The 14,790-nt window shown below is 56.3% G+C and overlaps 1 long non-coding RNA gene across 1 annotated transcript; it reads left to right on the forward strand.

Moving 5' to 3' along the window:
- The first annotated feature begins 49 nt into the window (after window positions 1-49).
- LOC118534554 (uncharacterized) lies at window positions 50-8,651 on the forward strand. Its single transcript, XR_013448394.1, has 3 exons — window positions 50-284; window positions 876-1,165; window positions 7,899-8,651. It is a non-coding gene; the product is annotated as an uncharacterized LOC118534554 (long non-coding RNA).
- Window positions 8,652-14,790: the final 6,139 nt, after the last annotated feature.

Below are 14,790 nucleotides of genomic sequence, written 5' to 3' on the forward strand. Positions count from 1 at the left end.
TCCGACCAACCGCGAGGGCGTCCCAGTCCAGGCTCAGGGCAGCGTGGAAACAGCGAGAAATGGGAGGCGCGCACCTTGCGGGCGGCCCGGCTCCTCCCCGCAACTCCGTGCTCCCGACGCACGTCCGTGCTTTCGTCCCACGGACCCTGGAAGGCGGGTGCGGGAAGCCTGCGCCCGGCCCCTCGGCCGAGCCGAGCCCTGCCGCACGCCCCCGCCTCCTGCGCCCCGGGCCGCGCCGGACCCAGGCCCCCCAGTGGCCCGCAGCGCCGGAACTTGGGGGCGCGGTGAGTGGGGGCGGGGCGCCGGGCCGGCGGGCGGTGGCTTGCGGCGGGGGTGCCCGGTCCCGGCCCTGGAAGTCCTTTCCCGTCTCCTTAAATCCGGGGCTGCGTGGGACCTCGGAGCTCTCCGGGCTGGCAGCGTCGGCGACGACAGGTCCAGACCCGGGACACCTCTTTCGCCCGCGCCCGGGACGCGACGTGGGTGCCTTGTTCCCTCTTCCCGGGGACAGGCCGCGCGGGCTGGGCATCGCGAGCGCTCCGCGGTTTCTGTTTGCTTTCTTACAGGCCCCCCGGCCCGCCCGGGCTGCGGTCCCGCCGCGGAGGGGCCAGGGGCCCCGGAAGGGTGGCGACGGCCGTGGAGCCCGGGACGTGGGCTCCGGGAGGCGCGCCCGGGCCCCTGCGGGGGGCGGATCGACCCCACGGCCCGAGCGCGCGCCGTCCCCCTCCGGGGCGCCCCGCGGAGGCCTGGGGCGGCGCGCACCCTCCCCACCCCCCGACGTGACCCCGGCGCCGGCAGCGCCCCCGCCCCGAAGCCCGCGCAGGCTGGCGCCGCCCCCAGCGCCGCTCCCGTCGCCACCTGGCCCTTTCCCTTTTCAGGTGCGGGAGAGGCCGGCGCCCCACCCGTCTGGGGCGAGCCGACTCCGGGGGTCTCGGGCTGGAGAGCCGCGTCCCCCGCCCCGGGGCCGGGTGGTGCGCGCAGGAGGAGGACCCAGAAGCGGGCTCTGCCTGGGCTTGCCTGGGCTTGTTCAGAGCCCGGCTGCTTCCCTCAGTGACCGCGCAGATCCGGGGGGATTTGGAGATTTTGCGGGAGCCCTGCAGCCGAGCCCCGGGGAGGAGGGGGCTGGAAGCCCGCGCGACTTGCTCGCCCCGTCCCACGGTGAGCGCAGGTAAACGCTTGTGTTCTCAGTCTGTTTGAAAGTTCGTAAAGAAGGAGGCAGGAACTTTAATAATAATAATGGGAACCCTGTTGAATTGTGTGGCCTCCGAGTCATAAGGAGAAAAATTTCCAAGAAGCAACAAAATGCTCTTTGATTCCATAATCTCTGGAGAGAGAGGATTCCTTTTCTGCGTTTTGCGTGGCTGGTGATTTCTTTCTTCCTCGCTCTCCGTGGTGGCTGCAGGAGGGCTCGCTGGTCTGGGAGTGCAAATGGGGGCTCTGGTTTTATTGCCGCTGCTTCCCCACCTACGATGGGAGCAAATACCTCGGTTTCCTGAAAGTGGGGACATGGAGACTAGCTGCCCAGGGTGGCCGTGACAGATCTCAGCCAGTATGAAAAGTCCCGTGGTCACTACAGTAATGTTATAACAGGGGTCCAGTCTGCCAGCTCGCATTTGAAAGAGAGGAACAGGAGAAGGGGTCTCATTCTTTCCGGTCCCTAAGGTGAACATGAGCCCTCCTCCTCTCCAACCCCTAGTGGCCAGAGCGGGGGCCAGCTGGGAGCTGCAGGTCAGAATGGAGACTGGGTCAGCAAATGGCAGTGTGGAGGACCCCCCCGCCCCCCACTTCAGGTTGGGTGGCTGTGGCCTGGTAGCAGAGACAGGACCCATGCTCCTGTGCGTTCACCATTTCTGCGCCTGCTCGGGCACAGGGAGCGAGGGAACAGCATGGCTGTGCAGAAAGACCCAGGGCCTGTGCCCTCTGGGTATATTCACGAGGGTCTCCTGCAGCAAGGAGTGGCTGGGCTTCCTGGATTCGTGCCTTTGGAACCCTTTAGCCGATGCTGGGAGCCACATCAGGGGGGCAGATTGGCCCACTGTATGTGGGGCCAGTTCTGCCTCTGCCCCCAAGTCTGAGATGCCTTTGGGACAAAGGGCCACTCCCCTGAGTCTCCGCATCCCAGCATGTGCGTAAGTGCTGTGCAGTAACGGCTGAGATGGTCGGCTGGGCTGGGGGGGGGGGCGTCTGGGCAGGAGGCGAGGCTCCTGTATTTGCCAACATTCTCTTTGAGGGTCTGTCCAGGGGCAGAGGGCTGATGGGGCAGCGTCAGCGGGGCCCATTGGCATCTGCTGCCATGTGGGTTAGTGGCCGGTCTCCTGAGCGTCCCAAACTTGAGGACTGGCCAGGACTGGCCTGCTTTGCCCTGCCTATCCCGCTGTCTGTCTGGCCTCAAGGATCCCCTGGTTAACAGATGTGGCAGCCACGAGACTGTACTTTTACTCCCTACCCCGTGGCCTTGGTGCACATCACTAATCAATAATCCTAAACATACACCGGTCCCCAGGTCCTTCCATCACAGCATGCTAGTGGTCGTGTAAGCTGATTGCCATCCCGGCCCTGTACCTGCCCTTGTCCCTGGACCAGGAGGTGGAGGAAGATGAACGTATGAATGATGCAGTGGATGTTGCCCCTCGTTGTAGGCTGCCCAGCCTCGGGCCACAGGAGATCAGACATAGGTTCTAAGAGAAGAGCTACACAGGACTCATTCATTCATTCCTTCAGCAAATATTTATTGAGTCCTTGCTACGTGCCAACATTATTTTGGCATTAGGAGTACAGCAATGAAGCAAAAGACAAACCCTTGCTTTTGTGGAGCTGATCTTCTGTTGGAGGAAAGAGGTGGTACCTGGACACAATGAACATTTGAAACGTTTAGGTTGTGATAAATGCTATGAAGGGGTAGGGAGGTGAAGAGTGCCAAGAAGGGGTTGTTAGTGTTGATGGGGGAGGGAGGGAGGGTGTAAGTCACTGAGGAGAAACCTGAATAGGCGAGGAGAAGGGTCTCTGCGCAGAAGGGTCACAAGCACTAAGGTCCTGTGGTTGGTGCATTTGTGAGAAATTGGCAAGAAAGCCTTTGGCTCTGGAGGTGAGTGTAACAGGTGAAGTCAAGCAGGAGCCAGATCATCTAGGGCTTTGTGTGCCCTGGGACTTAGAAACCTTACGTTTTAAAATTCTGGTGATCCCAGGGTCCTGGGATCGAGCCTCTCTCTTTCACTCTGTCAAATAATGAAATCTTTAAAGTAAATAAATAAATAAAACTATCACTCTGGCTGTTGTGTAAAGAATATCCAGAGCCAAGAGTGGTAGCAGGGAGACCTGCTGGAGGCTGTTCCTTGGGCTGGCTGGAAACCGCGCAGGGGCTTGGACGGGGCTGTAGCGTGGGGCTAGAGGCAGAGGGTTGGAAGACAGAACCGACAGAGTCTACTGCTGGATGGACACGGGGAGATAGGACACACCATGGAGGAGACAAAGATGTCTCCAACGTCCGTGGCTTGCGCAGATGCGTGAATCACTTATCGGCGGGGGGGAGCTGGCTGCAGGGTTTTATGGGGATCTGGAATTGTGTTTTGGCTCCAGTACGTTGCCTGTTGGACACCCAACTGGAGATGGTTTTGGGTGCTGGAGCCTGGAGTGTAGGAGGTTGGTCAGGGCAGGGGCATGGGTGTGACTAAGGTGGTCCCTAATGCCACAAGATGGGGTGAGGTTGCTGAGGGGATGGGTGGTGGAGGTTTGGGGGAGAGCAGAAGGTGGAAAACAGTCATCTTGGAGAGTGGGGAGAGAATGGATAGGAGAAGGGACAGAACACTGCCTGGCATATGGCAGATACTTGATAAATACTTGTGGGATGCTTGGACGGGTAGATGCATGCATGGTTGTATGCATGCATAAAAAGTGGTAGGACTGGTGTGCAGAGCGGAAAGGCCGGCTGGGGGATGCAGTAGGGTAGTCGATGCTCTGGGATTTCAGGGGCTCACAGGGCTGGGGAGAGGCCAAGACAGTTCTGTGGCAGTAGAAGGGTTGGGTCTGAGCTTGGGAGAGCAGCCAGGGTTCTGAGACAGTTGCAGAGCAGGACGAGTTACATGGAAGGGGATGGCATTAGCAGAATGAGGAAGGCACAAGGTATGTTTCGAAGTCTGTTACAGGAGCTGGATTGTGGATGGCTGGAAGGTTCTTATGAAGGGAGAGTTGGTGCGGCAGAACAGTGAGGCCCCCGGTGGCTAGGGGGGCAGGGGGAGCAGCCGGGGAGCCTCCCCCCCGCCCCGGCAGAGCCAAGCAGCCCAGGTGGGGCACCTGACAATACGTCCCCTGGTCTCTGTGAGGTGGGAGGTTGGGGGGCTCCCCTCCTTAGGGTGATGTGGGCACAGCCCCACCCCCAAAGCCCCCCAGCAGTTCTGGCTGAGTTTGCACTTGCTGCCTGGTCTGAGGAGGTTGCCCGCGTCTCTCATGTGAGGACAGAGAACAGAAACACCGATTTAGGGGCTCCTGGGTGGTTCAGATGGTTAAGCGTCTGCCTTCGGCTCAGGTCATGATCCCAGGGTCCTGGGATCGAGCCCCGCTCGGGCTCCTGGCTCGGCGAGGAGCCTGCTTCTCCCTCTCCCTCTGCCTCTCTCCCTGCTCATGCTTTCTCTCTCTCTCTCTCTGTATCTCTGTCTCAAATGAATAAATAAAATCTTTAAAAAAAAAATTAAAAAAAAAAAAGAAACACCGTTTTACATCAGACCTTAAGGTAGGGAGCTCCAGCACCCATAGAAATCGGCACCTTTATCTTGTAGGCTGTCTGACGGTGGGGGCTGCTGGTGTGTGTGCAGCTGGGGAGGGGGAGGGCCGGCGGGAGCTACTTTAAATTTCAGCCTCAGTGATTCAAGAGTCCTTAGGAATGAGAGCGTCTGGTGGCTCGCCTTGGGGCTTCCCCTCTGGGTCTGGCTGCAGATGCCACGCGGAGGCTGCGAGATGCCGGGGTTTGGCAGCCGGTATGGATCGGTTCTCTCCATTCATAAGCACCCGGGCTCCTGTGGGGGCCCGCAGTGTCCACAAAGCCCAGGATTTCCTGGTCAAGGACTTGGTGTCCAGGCCCACCTCTGTCTGCCATTAGCTGCACAAACAGGACTTAACCTTCCTGGGTTTGGTTCTTCATCTCTAAAATTAGGCTAATGTGTTAGGACCTCCTTTGTAGAGTCGCGGTGTAAGTACATGAGATAACGTGTATAGACGATGGGGCCGGATGCGGTGACAGCTCTTAAGACACGTCCACAGAGATAAAGGGCTTTTTCTTTCACAGATACTCAGTGCTTTGGCTAAATCAGAAGAACCTTCCTCTACACTGATAGATAGGATTTAGTGAGGTTTTTGGAGTTGTTTGATTGATTTTTGCATTGCAAATGTCTCTCTCAACTTCCCCTTCCTAAAAACTGATGCTTTCATTTTTGCTGTTGCTAGCTAGGATTGCAGATATCTAAATGGAGTAAAATGGAGGCGCCTGGGTGGTTCAGTCGGTTCAGCGTCTGACTCTTGATCGCAGTTCGGGTCTTGATCTCAGGGTCATGAGTTCGAGCCCCTGCTTGGGCTCCACACTGGGTGTGGAGCCTACTTAAAAAAAAATTCATTAAGTGGAGGAAAATGCCTTGGGTTGATACAAACGAGATACACCCTTGCTCTGGAGTTGCTAGCTATGAGCAGGAGGCAAGGGACGCCCGTGTGTCGTGGGGGAGGTCTTGTGCATGGAGCCCACGGTCTTGACCAGTCTCACCCTGGGGCCCCACCTTGACCTCTGTGGTACCAAGTGACCTCTTACCACACTGTCATTCGATGCTCTGCTTGTCCCGTTCTGAGAGTGGTGCTGACTCACTCCTCCCAGCTTCCCACCTGACCTCTTGCACGTGGGCACGCCTGCCCTATTCCCGTCACCTCCCCTGGGAAAGAAGGAGGAAGAAAGGGAGGGTCCATCCGGAGGAGAAAGAGTTATCTTGGCAGTAGGAGGGTGGGGGGCAGGGGTGAGCTGACTTGAGTCAAATTGATCCCTAATCCTGGCATTAAACATATTCTGAGGCTGTCACATCGGGTCACGATAAAATTCATTAAAATAGACTTGAAATGAAAGTGGATGAGACCACTGTCCTCATAACCCCTTTATTATGAAACCCACCACCAATGGGGGGGTGAGGCCAGTTTCAATTCCTAGACCACGTGATCGAGCCCCGCTCCATACAGCCCCTCCTCCGGGACCTCGGCAAGGCTGGTGGCTGTCAAACCCCGGAGGAGATTAACATCCCTTGCCTCTGACCTGGAGAGATGGAGAAACAGTTCTTGATAATCTTCTGGGAAAGTTGCTGGCTCGGGGAGGGAGCTGTGTTGAAGTTACTCACCCCGGGTACCGCCCAGCTATCTTCCTGCCCTGATCACCCCCTCCCTGGGCATAACCAGATGAGGGGCGCCGGGTAGGATGCAGACGGACCCTGGGAGACTGCACGGGCCTTTGGAGGGAGAAGTGGAATCAGCCAGGGTAAGAACCTCAGACCAGGCAGAATTCACCTTGGGCTCCTTCCGTGTCAAGTCTCAGGCATAACTCCCCTCGCCGACTGCGCCACAGTTCCAAGCCTGCACCCCACTTTGGCACCCGCTGAGGACTGTTCCATCCCCTCAAATGCATCTAACCACCCAAACGCTTCAAACCCTCCTTCCCCTTTAGCCACTCATAAGCCACATCATTCAACACTGATTGGGGAAAAAAAGCAAACTCTTCCACCGCCTCTCTCATTCTCTTCTCTGCACCAAAGAATCCCACCTTTGCTCAAATGCTTCCAGAAATGTGAGCTGCCACGGTGATCGCATAGTGCTAATTATGCTCATTTATGTGAACTGTTTCCATTGAAGCCTAATTACTGTCCTGGAGGCTAACACTTCTGCTTCTCCTTAAATATGTGTCAAATTAACTTTGTTACAAGTTTTCTTTATGGCAGCGGAGAAATAGAAAGAACATCGTCTGTGAGTGCGATGGTCCTCGTTTTACCCCTCATTTCCTCAGGGGTACTGGGCAAGAATTGAACGTTTCTCAACCCATTTTAACTCCTGTGTGCAGAGTCGCTAGGAGGATCCCGGGAGGTGGTCATTGGTACTCCTCGATCCACCCCTGGTCGAAGGCTGTGGTCAACAGCCGGTGAGACAGACCGTCTATGCCCTCGCAGACTTTGTAGTCCGGTCAAGACGGCAGAAGGTGCATAAGTCATGCATAAATAACAAACATTTATTGAGCTCTTACTGTGTGCCAGGCGCCGTTGTAAGCACTTTCCAAACCTTACCTTATTTAATCCTTGTGTCAACACTGTGAGGAAACTATTGTTGTCCCCATTTTACATATGAGGAGACATAGACGTAAGTGTGGTCATGGCAGAGCCGGGCTCGAATGCATGGGGCATGACTCAGCAGCTGCCGAGAAGGCGGTGACCTGCAGGGTGCCATGGGAATGGAAATGGGTGTGCAGGCACTTAGGGGACTGTACCGTGGGAGACTGCCCACCATCTTTGCCATATTCTGCTGGTTGGAAGCCAGTCGCGGGTCTCTCCCCCACCCCCCTTTGGGGAAGGGAAGGCACCAGGGTGTGAACACCAGGAGGCTGCCATCGTGGGAGCCACCTTGGGGTCTCTCCGCTGCAATTTCTTTCTTTCTTTTTTCTTTTTTTTTTTTTTTAAGATTTTTATTTATTTATTGGACAGAGAGAGAGATAGAGCACAAGCAGGGGGAGCAGCCGGCTTCCCGCTGAGCAGGGAGCCCAATGCGGGGCTGGATCCCAGGACCCCGGGATCATGACCTGAGCCAAAGGCAGGTGCTTAACCTACTGAGCCACCCAGGTGCCCCCCACCCCCCACCGCAGTTTCTTTTTATTTATGGATCTTTTGTCCTTGTAGGTTCCTGTCACACCAACACTTTGCAACTTAAAAGAAAAAAGCGGTTAAGACACCAAGCAGCATTTCTGGCATTTTTTCCTGATCCGCCTGTGTCACAGGTATCTGCCCTCCAGGGAGTTAATGCTGTCACGGCTATTTCCATGGTTAAACGGTCCCAGGAATTTTATGAGAGAAGTCAAGCTTGAGGCAGAGTCAGCAGAGACAGAAGGAGGAGCCCAGTGAAGAATTCAGACGTTTCTCCAAAACTTGAACGTTCATCCATTCGTTGATGTATCCCTTCATCCTTTCATTCCCGTGTCCGCGGGTCCCACACACTTTGGCGACCTCCTTCTGCGTTGTGCGTCCCATACCGCGCAGGGCGTTGGTCCGGTCGTGGCCGCCTCCCTCCCCGGCATCCAGGGTGGTGTGAACTGGGAGGAGAGAGTGGACGCCCTCTGCCTGGGACACCGTGGGTGGTGTCGCTCCCTGTGGGCAGGGGGACCACCCCGGAGCCCACTGCAGGGACAGGCAGGCAAAGGGAACAGTGTGCTTCTTAAAGCAGAATAAACACAATTCACCTTTTCCTGCCGAACCAGATTACCGCGTGGGACGTTCGTGGCTCTGCTGCACAGTGTGGAACTGGCCCGAAGGCCCCAGCCTCAGAGCACGGGGCTCTAATGTTGGCCGCTATGCTTGAGACCATTTCCATCCCTTCTGTTCTCTGCCCCTCGCTTGTCTCCCTTTGGGTTCGTCAGTGAATCTGAGTGCAGCAAACCTTCTCCGCCCTTCTGAGCTTCTGCTTCCGAATCACTGTGGGTCCGGAACTCGCATCCCCGTGGCAGGTCGGCACTGTGTGTGAGGTACGAGTGAACGAGGGGATCTCAAGGGCAGCCCGCCCCACCCCGATATCCGAGGAAGGGAGCGGGTATCGTGGGAGAACAAAGCATGGCTTTGATTCATTGCTTCCGTTTCATAGTAGTTGTGTCACTTACCTGGTTTTGAATTTCAGCTCCCTGTCGCGTTGGGGGTGACTGTTTATCCAAGGGGACTATTGATTTTTTTTTCTAAAGATTTTATTTATTTATTTGACAGAGAGAGAGACAGTGAGAGAGGGAACACAAGCAGGGGGAGTGAGAGAGGGAGAAGCAGGCTTCCTGCTGAGCAGGGAGCCCGATGCGGGGCTCGATCCCAGGACCCCGGGGATCATGACCTGAGCCGAAGGCGGACTGTTGATGAACAGAGTATGTGAATATTCACAAAACATCACATTGGGGGTGACCATACCTTCTGAGGAAGGGAAGGAACTTGGTCATAGGAGTTCGGGCTGCTCAGAGGCCTCTCTCTCACTCCTCCCTCCCTGCCCCCCCCCCCCGCATCTTACCCTCCCCCCCCACCCCTGCTGCTGTCTCATGAGTTAATGGATGACTCCTGGGGTGTGTTTCCTGTGGCGGCTGTAACAGATTGACCACAAACTGGGGGGCCTACAACAGAAATTGACCCTCTCACAGTTGTAGAGGCCAGACGTCCGGAATCCAGCAGGGCTGCGTCCCTCTGGAGGCCTGAGGGACGGGCAGGAGCCAGTTGGTGAAGCTGGCAGGAAGGATGCTCGGGCAGGCACAGCGGTGGGAGAGCCGGCGTCGGGGAGCGGAAGACCCCGACCTGCGATCTCGGAGAGCTCTCCCCTGCCGCTGCCGCCCCCACGCAGCCTCCTTCGGTGAGCTGGTTTGTGGCTGCCGTTTAAAAATGAGAGCTTTGTTCTTTTGGCTGAAGCCAGATAGCAGATTCACTCTGCCCTCGAATGCAGAAATCCCCTGACCAGGAAGAGGCTCCCTCCCACTCAGCCGATGATGAGTTTGCAAATCACGGGGTCTGTTATTCTTCTGAGTGAACCAGTGGTCTGGCAAGGTCCGAGGACGTCCAGGACGTGAGGGTGTAGGTGGAAAGTGAGCCATCGATAGGTGGGAACAGGAGCAGAAGGGACAACACTTGGGGGTCCACACACATCCCTCCCTTATAACGTCTCTCGGGCCAGCCTTGAGCTGTCCGCCCACATTCGGACACTGGGTCCTGATGCTCTTATAAACAAACCTGATGCTTGAGCCCTTCCTTTGAGGGACAGCAGTAGGTTCCCCCATTAATGCACTGACTTGGCTTCTGTATGTCTTCTGTTCTCTTTGGTCCCGCATCCCAGATCACCGGTTATTAACCCCCAGAGCCGGCAGCCCTTTCCAGGATCCCGGACTGGGGCTACGGGGAGCGGCTCCCCTCTTGCATGCCCCCCTTCACTGCACCTGTGTGAGTGAAGTGACTTTTCTGTCCAGCCCACTGGGAACGTTGCTTTTGTTTGCCTTTGTAGCGGATATTAGCTTGCCTATGTGCAAGCTAAAGATGCACGTAGACACAAACTTTAGATTATTATTCTGACTATTATTTTCTCAACCTACTTATTTTTCTTTACAACAGTTAATGAGGTATACGGTATTAAGATGTGATGGTTTACCGCCAAACGTTGCACCTCTGGTTTTGCCTTTGATGTTAGGGGAAAGTAGATGCTCATAAGAATGTTAGAGTTTGTGAGTTGTCCCATTGGGTCAGCCCCTGTCCCCCCAGCTCTGGCCTTGTCTCTAGGTGTCTGTGTCCCTCTTGTAGGTTAGGGGGCTTGGAAAGGTGACCCTGATGTGAGAGTTATTCGCCAGGCTGTGGGTAACAAAGCCAGTGGAGGGGAGCCCGGAATGCATGATGGAAAGAAGTAAGAGGTCGAAGCGGTGGGGACAGTGCCGAGCTCAGGCCTGAGGCTGAGGCAGGGTTTTATTTTATTTTTTTAAATATTTTATTTATTTGAGAGGGAGAGAGAGAGAGAGCACAGGAACAGGGGGAGGGAGCAGCAGACTCCCCGCTGAGCAGGGAGCCCAACATGGGGCTCCATCCCAGGCTGGGATCATGACCTGAGCCGAAGGCAGACACTTAATCGAGCCACCCATGCACCCCTGAGGCAGAATTTTAAGTGGAAAACCAGATCTCAGGTCCCAAGAGTCGGGAAGTGGGGGTGCAGTGTCTCGTTTGAACTGAGAGCAGGCTGGGTAACGAGAGGTTGGCAAGCTTCTGGATTTTAGCCATGCGTGACTTTCCTCAGTGCGAACCTCAGTGGTGAGCGATGGATCCAGAACCTTATCTGGTCTGAGGGGACGATCGGTGGGGACGGCCATCTGCTCAGGGGGTGTTGGCAGGAGACATGGGGGTGCCGGGCCTGCAGCCTCCCTCCCGCCCAGGCTCCTGGCCTGGCACATGGGCCGGTTTTCTCATTTCCTTGTTTGGCACCAGGCGCCGTCTCGCCGCCCCTACCCTTTATCTTTGGCCTTTGTGGTCTTGCACGGGCCGGTTTTCTGGGGTCTGGTGACCGGGGACAGCTGCCCATGCAAACCTGCAGTGGAGAGTTCCCTGAGCAGGTGAGGCGTAATCCCAGGAAAGTGGGTGTCTGTACAAGATATTCTGCCCTCATTCTTTTCCTTTAAATGCTCTTTTAAAATGATAAAATTAGTAGTAACTCATAAAAAGTCAACCAATCAGAGGTAGATGAGGTTTGTGGGTTAGGCCCATGTCCGGCCTGCATCTCCCCCCAGCTCCCAACTCCCCAAAGGCGGCCGCTGTCAGCTCTGGGCCTGTGTCCTTCCCGTCCACCCAGCTCCTGGGTTGGTTTCTGTTGACCGTTGCTGAGCCTGTGGCAGACGAGAAAAAACTCCAGGAGCGTGATGTGCTCCTTGTATTTCTGCAGCCGCTCTCTCTGCGGGACTCACATCCAGAGGTGTACAGCTAGGTGCGGGGGTACCCCCCAGATGTGTCTGCCATCAGCTCAGCTCCGGACCCCGGGGGCGCACCAGTCAGGAGCTTATCCCGGGGAGCCGGGTGGACTCTCGATCCTTTCCCAGCTTCCATGCCCTGCCTTCATGTGATGTAAAGGTGGATGCGCCCGGCTCTCCCTTGCGCACCCCTGTGCACTTGGACGTGGGGCCTCTGCTGTTCCCCTGGGCTGGCAGCAGAATGCTTCATGCGTGAGGCTCTTATTTATTCAGGCAAGACAAAGTGTGTGAAAGGTCGCCGACGCCCGTGAAGCACCTGCCAGGGTAAGGCCGTCGGCTGTGACGGTGCAGGTGTCATCCTTCTTTCTCCATAGCTTCAGTGTGAGCCCTTCAGAGCTGAGCCACCGGGGGGCAAGCTCTGAGGGCCGGAGCCCTCGGCCAGCGGCTGGGCAGCTCGCCCAAGCTGCGGTCTGTTCCCAGAGGTCCCTCCAAAGACGCAGAGCCCGTGAGCACCCAGCCTCGTCACAGACAGGAAGGGGCCCCACCAGTGGCCCTCTGGGCTGAGGGACATGTCCAGTGACTAAAGGTGACCATTTGCCCAAGACTTTTAAAGAAGAGAGAAAACTATTTTGCATTGTGTGAGGCTCTTTCTCAATCATGGCACTGCTGACATTTGGGGCAGGGTGATTCTCTGTGTTTGGGGGTGTCCTGTGTGCTGTGTGATATTTAGTCGCGTCCCTGGCCTGCACCCACTAGGTGCCAGGGGCACCCTCCCATGTCCAGTTGTGACAACCCAAAATGTCTCCAGACATTGCCAGATGTCCCCTGGGGGACAGGTCACCCCCCCACACCCCCATTGAGACTCACTGAACTCCAGGATTCAGAAATGGGCGTTCTGTGACCACTGCTTGGGCATCATGAGCTGCCTCTTGCCTGGGAGCAGTTTTTCTTTGTTCCTTTTCCAAAAGGCTGACCTCATCCGGCTCATTTGTTTGTTTCCTTGACTCACCCTGCTGTAACCACAAGCCGCCTTCCTACTTTGGGGGATCCCAAATGACTTATCATGGGACTTTATATGTAAATTTGAAAGATTCTTGTCTACTACATTGGGGGAAGAAGCCTCAGCTTCTGTTTTAGGCCTGTTTGGTAAGTGCTTCCCTAGAGTCTTTCAGAGCTTGGGGTGCTCCCGCTGAAGATTTTATCGTGAGCACCTTTGCAGTTTGGTTTTCTGAAATCGCTCAGCATTTCTCGCCCATCAGTTTGGGTCTTAGCCCAGTGACTAGCAGATGATCTAAGGGCCAGGGCGGCCTGAAGTTGGCTGGGGCTTGGGGGATTTTCTGAAAGCCTGTGACCCAGGACTGGCTGTTTGAGAGTGAGGAGGAGGAAGAGGAAGAGTTAGGCCCCAGGATAGACCCACCCGGGTCATGGCCCACTGCTGTGCATCAGGCCCCTTGAGCAGGGCTGGTCGGTTTGCTACCTCCTCTGGGGGCCAGAACTCGCTGTTGACTTTGAGGTGGGGCTTCACAAAACACAGTGGTGCCCTGAGGCCCCGCCTGGCCCAGGCAGCCTTCTCCTTTCCTCCTTTGAGGAGCGGGGTGACCCCGAGGAAGGAGGTCGGGTTCTGCCTGAGTTCCACCAAGCTTCTCCCTCGTGCAGCTCTCCCTGCCTCACTGTCTGCTCAGGGAAATGACTTCTGGCTTCCCGGGAGGGACTTTATACTTAGCATCTGCCCTTGCACTGGAAAACCCCGGTTATCGGAAGATCTCGGTTATGCCCACGGCTCTTGGGTGCCGCTCTTCTCTGCTGCGGTGGCTCTCAGAGGCTCGGCTTACTTGGCCGCCTCCAAAGCACGCAGTTGAACTTGAGCAGTGGTTGGAATGCCCCCGCACCCCCCGCCCGCCTCCTTCCCACACACCTATACTGTGAGCTCACACGCTCACTAGGGACTTGCACTTGGCGAGCATCAGAGAATGCAAGGGCAGAGAAGCTAGATCTGGCCACCAAGGACTCTGAGTCCCGGATGGCAAGAAAAAGGCCGTGATATTGGTGGACCCGGTGCCAGCAGCCCCACCAGCTGTGCCCGTCAGCGCCCCGGTTCAGACAGCAGGCCAGGACCCCGTCTTGCAAGCCAGACAGTATCCCAGGTGCTCAGTGATCCTTCGTGAAGGCCTGGGGACAAGCGGGATAGGTGGGCCCGTGTGTGCTCAGAGCAGAGTTTCGAGGGCGCCTGGAACTCGCCCTTTGCTCTCTGGGGCTGTTCTCCCTGCCTTTACCTGCGCTGGGGCCTGGCAGAGCTTGGAGGCTTCCGGATTCCAGTGTCGGCGGTAGCCAGTCTGCTGGAGTAAAGCTGCTTTCCCAAAATAGCCACCCAGAGGGAAAGAGCAGCCCTGGAATTTGCTCCCGATGATGATGACCATGACGGCCTTGCTCAGGCTCCTGGTCCCACCCAGCTCCACCGCCCTGACCGTCTCACCCAGGAACTGTGGGTGGGTGTGGGAACCGGGTTTTTCCTGTCTCCTCTTCTCTCCTTCCTCTTCCTTTTTGTTCTTTCTCACCACCAGCTTTAGGTTTGGATACAAAGGACTCAGGAAGGATGTGCTGGTGCGGATGGGCTGGAGGGGGGGGGGTCACAGGGTGGGAACAGCCTGGGGGGCACCTCTCTGCAGGTGAACGCACACCTACAGAGGGGCCCAGGTGCTGGCAGTGGGCCCAGCTCCTAGCAGCGGAGCCTGGTGCCAGACCCGGAGGCGGCAAGCCCGACAGGTCGGACAGGTGGAGCCAGCCTTGAGGTCGGTCTGCGGTCCCCAGTCCCCGATCCTCCCTCAGCCCACAAAGCAGGTAACCCACCTTTTTTTTTTTTTTTTTTTTTTTTCCCCTGCTCCTGGTTTAGTTCACTCTCAACTTCAGGGAACACTTACACCTTGGGAAAAAGACCTTTGGGATGAGTGGAGAAAATCCTGAGTTTGTTTCTAGAGGATTTACTGTGTTTGTGGGAAATTTGGGCTTGGCATTAGAAAAGCATTCCTAATTGTTTGATCCCTTGTTCCAAAAAGTCTATGTCTTACGGAGCCTGGTTGCTTAACGGTGGCGGGGAAGGCAAGGTCCAGAAACAGTAT

The sequence above is a fragment of the Halichoerus grypus genome, chromosome 5, assembly GCF_964656455.1.
Source record: "Halichoerus grypus chromosome 5, mHalGry1.hap1.1, whole genome shotgun sequence".
In the NCBI taxonomy this organism is placed as follows: Eukaryota; Metazoa; Chordata; class Mammalia; order Carnivora; family Phocidae; genus Halichoerus; species Halichoerus grypus.